The 8,653-nt window shown below is 39.7% G+C and overlaps 1 protein-coding gene across 2 annotated transcripts in view; it reads left to right on the top strand.

Annotated features, from left to right (window-relative positions):
* Nucleotides 1-8,653, top strand: part of ASB2 (ankyrin repeat and SOCS box containing 2) — a 90,354-nt gene that overhangs the window by 44,726 nt on the left and 36,975 nt on the right. For both annotated transcript variants that reach the window (XM_043517888.1, XM_038406679.2), the window contains exons 2-3: nucleotides 2,991-3,023; nucleotides 8,301-8,436. The gene's annotated coding sequence lies outside the window, so the exon portion shown is untranslated. The remainder of the gene's footprint in view (nucleotides 1-2,990; nucleotides 3,024-8,300; nucleotides 8,437-8,653) is intronic.

Here is an 8,653-nt window from a genome sequence, read left to right as displayed (position 1 = left end):
TCTTTTTGGTTGCTTGTTTTTTCTTTTAAATTAAATGCAAATAGACATGATTATGAAACACTCCAGCTCACCTAAACACTGAACCAATAACCACAGACATGTTTTGATCCTGATATTTAAAATATTTAGAGATTTTCTTTTTATAGCATAAGAGCTTTGGTTCTGATTATACACTGCAAAATGAAAAACATGGATAAGGAGGTGCTGCTGTAACATTAGTGGGTCTCTGTCCAGGCTGCCTTTCTGAGATATTGTTAGGGTATTCATTGGCTGGGAACGACGAATCACAATCACTGGGAGCTGCGGGAGGGCGGAGCGGGGGGAAGGGGGGAGCTGCCTGCAGATGGTCAACGTAAACAAAATGTCAGAGACAGGATACCGGACTAGATGGAACCTGGGTTTGATCCAATCTGGCAATTCCTATGTAACTGAAAAACAGGTAATTAAACTAGGCAAGAGATTAATATCTATCTATCTATCTATCTATGTATCCACACATGCACACACACACACAATGCGAACGTGACTAAAGTTATGACAAAAACAAAAGCCATTTTTGCATGATTTAAGTGCTCATGAAATGCGCTGTCCTCACATCCCCAAAAAGCAAAGTCTTCTAGTATCTATAAAACAGGCACAGCATGGACAATATAAACATCCTAACAGTGACATGGTAACTTCAGCTCTGACCTTGAAGGATCCACTCTACATATGAGACAGGCCTTTCTGCTGAGATCACCCAAAAGGGTCCAATTCGTGCAGTTGTGACAGTTTTTGTGATGTGAACATCTATCCATTGCTACCTGGATTGGGACTTCCAAATGTATCTCTCGTAGGCTACTGTACAGCTTTCAGATGTCAGCAACGTCTGATCAGTGCTAGGCTGGATTTGGCCTGGGAACCTAGAGAGTCCCTATATCCAGTTTCTAATCCCGTGAAACAAATCCCTTTCCTTTCTCAGCAGCCACGTGGAAGTTACTAAATTCCATCCACTCCGTCACCTCATTCTCTGATGTTCTTATAGCACCTCACACTCTCTGCTGCTTATACCCATAATATGTCCTGAGCATACAACATCCAGAAGCACTATTAGATGCTGAGCTTAGACTCGTATATAGATACCACTGTGATGGGTGCCTGGGAAATACCTGGAGTAAACAGATGTACTGGGACCACTTTATTTGAAATGGAGCCTTCTTTGGGACAGAGCATAGCAGCCTTTCTTTACCAACTATGCTGTAGGACACAACTGGGTTTTAGTTAGTGAAGAAAAATGCATTTATCACACACTGCAGAGGGAATGTTGGCAAGCAGAATTTATTCATCCACATTGTTTATCCCTAGTCCTGCAAAAGGGCCAAAGGCTGCTTAATGGCCACAAGCAGTCAGAGATTTTAGCTTTCTTCTAAAGATCGTGGGACAGATCCTCAGCTGGTATCAATTGCAATGAAACCAAGACAATTTACACCCGCTGTGGATCTACCCCAGTACTTGTAGGAGCAAAGGGACCCTCAGCATGAAGCAGGGCCATTGGCTAAATATTGACTTAGAAGGAACAATTTTTAAGTACCAAGATGATAGGAGTAGGTGCCTTAAAAATACTACAAATGGATAGACGGACAGTGGATGATAGAAGTGTGTCACCAATACTACTGTCTGTGGCATCTATTGTTGTCTAGCCAAGGCCAGATGAAGATCTTGCTTACCTCATGTGTTTGGACAAGACACAGTGGTCTGTTGGCAGCTCAAATGGAAAAAAGACCCTGAGTTTATTAAAATATTAAGAATATGACACAAATCAAGACATTTCAGATGAGGGTTGATACTTCAGCATTAGTGTATGCTTTTGTGCCTGTTTTACTGTTGTCCATAACATGGTTTGGGTACTTTTGCCAGTTGTGCAACAATCTTTTCTGTATTTGAGTTTTCCCTAGAGGGCTAAGAGGACTCTAAATACAACTAAAACAAAGCTGGGAGCCAGTTCTAAATGTATTTGGTGAGCAGATTCTACTACCTTCAATCAGACCATGTAGTACCTTACTCCACAGCTAGTCACGCAGAAATAAAGGGAACCACATGTGCAGTAAGAAAAGGAGTACTTGTGGCACCTTAGAGACTAACACATTTATTTGAGCATAAGCTTTCGTGAGCTACAGCTCACTTCATCGGATGCATTTGGTGAAAAAATACTACAAATACTACAAATGGATAGATTTTCCACCAAATGCATCCGATGAAGTGAGCTGTAGCTCACGAAAACTTATGCTCAAATAAATTTGTTAGTCTCTAAGGTGCCACAAGTACTCCTTTTCTTTTTGCGAATACAGACTAACACGGCTGCTACTCTGAAACATGTGCAGTAATCTGCTATACAGTGTGAGCAAGGGCAGAAGAATCTGGCTATTTATAGAATAGGGATAGGAATTAAACTAAATCAAATTAAGGCCACTTGAATTCTGTATGAGGGTGTTCACACATGGATTTAATGCAGTTTAACTAACCCATTTCAAGAAAAAATAATCCAAATTAACTAAAGGTGTGAATTTGATGTCCCTGGGTAGGCAAGCACTCAAACAGTCTGCTTGCCCCTTCTCCCTACCCAGTCATTCCACTGATAGGTTTGGCAGGTAGGCTTCTCTAGGAGCTCCTCTTTTCAAATGAGCTGTGATAGCCTTTCAAGTCCAGGTGCTCATTAGTCAATCACCAAGGTAATTACTTAGAGGTGGCTGAGATAAGCCTATTCTCTTTGAGCAAGCCCATCTCCCCTTAAAGGGGCCACGTCCCACTGTGACAATACAAATATGTTTAAAGGAGTCCACCTGCTTCTAAAGAAATGACTGTGGAATGATATTTAGTATTTATCTAAACAGGGAGAATGAATTAATATAGGAAAGAAAAGGGGGAAGGTTATGTTTTCTCGAGTTTATTAATCAATCTTGTCCCCTTGCATATTTGTGTCTCATTATTGTACCGTCTGTTGATCATTGCAGTGGATAAAATCCAGGAGCCTGCCAAATTACGAGGTAAGCATACAGTTATTTTTAACTAAGTTAAATTTTACTCGTTCCCTGGTACATTGTGCAACAGACATACACTAGTGTCAGATGACATTCTGTCCAGACACTTATGATAAATTTAACTCCTCTTGAGAGATATAGGGCAAACAATTAAATGTCAGCCCTGCAAAACAAACCTGCTGCATTATGATTTGCATTTAGAAGAGAAATAAAATCCTTCTTACCTTCTTATACATAAACAAAGTAGTTGGTGGAGGATGTCTAAGCTTTCTCAGTGGTTGTAATAGTAGACTTCATTTGGACTGGATTTTAAATGATGAAATTAGACACATTTCAATTTGGCTGTACAGCAATGTGTAAATAGAGATGACAGTGCATTGTCCTTCAGCATATGCTGTTCTATTCCTTTTACAGCTCTCTTCACCATAGTATGAGAGTGCCTTCTAGAAGTGCATTAAGTGACATGACTACACAACTGTCCTGCATGGTTCTCTTTTCTTCTCCCCATATTATACATACAGAGGGCCCAGTTCTGCCTTCAATGAGACCCCAATCCAGCAAAGCCCTTAATCATATGCTTAGTCTGAGCATGTGAGTAGTTCCAATTGAATTCCATGAAGCTACGCACATGCTTACGGTTAAGCACATGCTTATCAGCTTTGCTGGATTGTGACTTTACGTGGATGCCTCTCCTATTCACCAGGCTGGCCCACAACAATTTGGCACCTGAGGCGGGGAGATCAATGACGCCCCCATACCCCCTCTCTTGGGAGAAAACTTTGAAACTCTGGGTCATAGTGGCGCCCCCCCCACAGTCTGGCACCTGAGGCGGACGCGGACGCCTCATAGTAAGGCCAGCCTTGCTATTGACTTCAGCAAGAATTTTTTCTGACCCTTAGGAATTTTAAGGAAAGTAGATCTGGTATGTAGCAGACCTATTTTCATGTCATTGAAGGAAGGGAAAGGCAAGATTAACAGTAAAAAGTCACACATAGTCCTACTATACACAGTGGATGGAACAGTTGAAAACAGAACCTCCAAATCACAGCCCTAAAGAATGAGCTTTCTGTAGGATTTTTAAAACTAGTCTATAGAAATCTAGAGCAGGGGAATTGTTATACTCATGGCCTATAAACAGAGAAGTTAAACAACATCAAATACTCTTGCTGGAAGGTTGCAATGTAAAACTAATTCATTTCTTAGAATCCAGAACAACAACACACAGTAACCAAAAACAGAGAGACAAAGCAGGCTGCTCCTTAAGGCAGAAAGGCAAAGCTCAGCCCACCTTTTTCTGAATTGGCTCCTTCCTGACTGTGACCCCCCAGATCACACGCTTCACTTTCACATAAGAGAACTCACCCACACTCTTAAAGGGATAGCTTGCAATTCCAGCAGTTTTCAATATACCACAGGTGTGATTCTCTATTAAATTCTACAGCTTGAGTTAAAAAGACTACTGAAAGCATCACTTTTTGACCTGCCTCCAGGTAGCCATGCTAGTCACTAGCAGGGATGGGGCCACTAAGGGCCAGAGTTAGCTCCCTTTCCCACCACTCAGTACAGGCAATTAGGGATAAATATCTCCTTATAAGATCAAAGGTACATCTACATTTTGGTTCTCGGGACCTCTGAAAACTGACTTTGTAGGGTCAGCAGCCTTATCCTTTTAGGGAAACGTCCTATAAAATTAATAGAGAGTAAACCAACAGAATTCTATAGAAATTCTACAGGGTACCATAGAAATATCTCAACAAACTATAAAATTCAGTAGAGACTGATACCCTTTCTGTCAGATTTTAAGCCAGCCTATGGAGTTTAATAGAGAAGCATGTTCCTACTATAGCTTTCTGTAGACTGGTTTAAAAATTCGATTGAAAAATCATTTCCTGTCACATTCTGTAGGATATCTCCATTAGGGCAGTGATTCAGAAACAGTGGCTTTGGCCATTACGTTCATTGTATGTAGTAGAATGATGTGGAACATATTGACATTCTTGCCCCCATCCTTCCCTCTAATAATGGGTCTGCAGCTTCTGTTTTTGAAAGGTCAAGAAAAAGAACAAACCTTTCACTAGAACTCCTGATAAATCTCATTATAAAATATAAATGATATTTGCCCAACAAAGAATAGCAGAAAGGTGATGTTTACCCAAGTAAAAGGAACATGTCTTTGTTTACATAGTCATGGAGGTTTTATTCATTGTGCATTATGATTACATATTCTCCTGTACTTTAATCCCTTTTCATTTTGAGTCTGTGTACTTGACCTTCTGATGATATTTGCAGAGAGAGGCTGAGACTGTAATAACTGCAGATTCCTCCAAGGTTTATTGGCTGTCGGGTCCAGCCTGAGTCAGCAAGTAGCTAAAATGGTGCTGAAGACCTTATATATTTGTTGTTCCCCTTAGTGCTAATATGCTATCTTCAAAGAAGCGAGGACTCCCTCTAGACTGTAACTGAGATGCAGAAAGAAGTCCCTATGCAAAAGTGGATATAGCACGCTTGGCCACTATGCTGAATCTCTGAGGCAGGGGGCTCTAAAACACACCAAAATAAATCAGAAGCCATTCCATTCAAATTATAGGACGTACACTGATTTCACATTAAGGTGAGAGGAAGCTTGAGTCTTAAAACTAATATAGTCTGAGAAACTTTTTTTGGGGGGGCGGGGAAGCAAATTCAGCAACACCATTTTGCAAATGAATTTGCAAATGAATTCATGGCAATTTCATCAAATTGCCGCTGTTGAAAAATATTTCTGAAAAAAAAATCAAAAAATTTCATTGACATTTTGGAAATAAAACATTTTGTTTTTTCATTCAAAATGACTGTTTTTAAAAAAATGTAACAACAAATCAAAAATGGTTTACATCAAAATGAAACTTTTCCATTTTGTCAATATAAAACATTTCATTCAACCAGAAATGAATATTTTTTCAATTTTTTTGAAATTGCCAGTGAACTGAAAAATCATCAGCTCTAATTCTGAGTTGATTGGGGTTGGAAGGACTTTGCAGCATCAGGGTCTTAGATAGCAGAGCCACCGAGAATTAATATATTCTGTAGATATCACACCTTAGCAATTACCCAGACCTTGGCATATTCGATATCTCACAGCTTTTTCATTAGAAGTGTCATAGAATTTCAGGCCAGAAGGGACCATCAGATAATTTAGTCTGACCTCCTGTATTCACAGCTACCAACACCACCCAGTACCCACAGACTAAAGTGCTGCTGGTTTATTGTCACCATCATATAAGCATGGCCAAAGCAATCACTTCTCAGCCCATTCTTGATATGGGAAAGAAATTGAAACCTTCCTCATCTATTGTAATTCTTGTCCCCTTTCTAGTTGGATGGAGTTTTAGTAGCAGCATGTGTGTATGGAGAGAAGAATGGTTTGTTCTACAGCAATTGAAGCCAGGAGCTCCTGAGTTCTAGTCCTAGCTCTAACACTGACTCCTTCTGCAGCTCTGCCCTTCACCCTTATGCCTTCCTTTCCCCCAGCTACAATGCTGAGCTAATAATAGTCTCCTTCCCCTGTTGTTAGGGTAGGTCAGTGCAAAGCACTGCATAAACATTGAGTGTACATGTTTCTCCTCTTTCACAAGTGCACTTCAGTGTATTTTAGTGGTTGGCATTTTTTGCTACTATAATTCTAAATGTGAAAATTGAAATGTATGGTGTAAACAATGTTTTTAAAATAAGAATTTGGTTACAAGGTATGTAAGTGCTGAGGAATCAAATAGAAGGCAGGTATTTGCCAGATGGTATAAAATAAAAAGCCATCTAAAGCAAAATGTAGGTCTATTGAAAATCATTTGCTTTTTCTTTGAAAGGGATCAGGGTTGATGGGTGAGTTTGGGGTAGGAGAGATGCACTGGAGTTTGCTGGTTATCTTTGAGAGTGTGTGATCGTAGTGAAATACTGCAGGCACACCAAATATCAGTCAATAGCAGAATCCCTCTCCCCATTGAAACCAATGGGAGTTGTGACATTGACATCAATGGGAGCAGGACTTGGCATCTGATTTTGATAAAGATGACTGTAAAATATGAGAATGAATGTATTACACATATTTTATCAATGAACTACAACACCCATAATGCATTGCACCTAAAGACTAGAAGAGCTCTATGTTACCCATGAACAGTGTCACGCTCCAGGTAACCAACAGAATATCACCACGGACTATAGCTTAGAAGGTATTGTGTTAAATGCTGTGACTAAATTGACATAAGAAATTCAGGTCAGGCAGAAAACCTAATTAAACAGCTGCTCTGCAAATGCATAATGTAAGAGATCCCATTATCTGGATCTTCCTGCATCTCATATTCCATGTGTCTTTTCAGCGCCCACTTTCTGCATTTCCTAGAGAACTACCATGTCTGAATGGCCGGCTGAAATGAAGTGGTTAGGTTGCCTATTGGAATTATAGTATCCATCAGACACAGTTAGTCTGTTGCATCTATTCAATATGTTCTTGCTTTCTCGATGGTGTCTTAATTTGTCTGATCCAAACTCTCGAAACTCTCTGAAAGGATAGCATACATGATGTGTTCATACTCATTTGCACATGAAGATTTCTAATCATGAGACAGCAAAAATATTTTTATTTGCTGACTTTAAACATAGAATCAGTTTCTAGTCTCACTGAATGCATGCACAAATTTGATTTCTGCACTAGTCTTAGCAGCATCCACAGTAGTGATCCTGCTGAGAAACAAGGCCTAAGGGAACTGAAGAGCTGATTAGTTGAAACAAAGGGAAAGTGAGCTTGTAAGCAAATGTGAAGTTGAAGCAAAGGTTAAAGAGGCATTTAGAAACTACTGCTGGCTACTTTTGAGGAAGTAGGAAAAGGAACCTGCTTTTTTTTATTTACCAAGTTTTCACAGGGTCTCCTCTCTTCCTCTTTCCTCAAACTCAGTTCTCCCTTTATGTGCCCCATTCATGAGACCCTAATCCACTTCCCATAGCCAGCATGAGCTGGTTTATGATACTGTTTTTCTGTGTAAAGAGAAAACAGATATTAATGTGCAGCATCCGAGTCTGAAAGCATTCCCAGAAAATGGCATCATATTTTGTATTTATTTTTGCTGGTGACATTTTGTAATCTCTTGGAATTAAGTATTAAATTAAGATGCACAACTGGATGTGTCTTTGGGAAAAGTATTAACACTTCTTCTACAATCATGATTATTACTATGCTTTGAATGTGCTGTAGCAGACTTACAGCTTTGCTTTATTGAAAAATAAATAAAATGTATTTCTGTACATTAGTACTTCAGCAACTAATACTTCAAACTTCCAGAGGCGCTCCATCCAAGGATACAAAAACAGTTTTCCCTCAAGTAAATAGTCCTATTGGCTTCACATCAGTGAGATGTCAGGACTGAGCCCTAGACACCCTTATGAGGTAAGTAAGAGCCATTATTTCCATTTGGAAGTGGGGAAACTGAGGCACAGAGAACTTAAGTGGCTGCACAAGGCTTCAAAGAGAATCAGTGATATCTGGGAATAGAATCCAGATCTCCTGATGCCCAGTCCTGAGCTTTAATTATAAAATCATGCTTCATTATAGGAAAACTCTAAGGAACTACCATACCAGATCAAACAAATGGTACACATACTCC

This window comes from Dermochelys coriacea, chromosome 6, assembly GCF_009764565.3.
Source record: "Dermochelys coriacea isolate rDerCor1 chromosome 6, rDerCor1.pri.v4, whole genome shotgun sequence".
NCBI lineage: Eukaryota > Metazoa > Chordata > Testudines > Dermochelyidae > Dermochelys > Dermochelys coriacea.
This window is presented reverse-complemented; position numbering and strand designations above follow the sequence as displayed.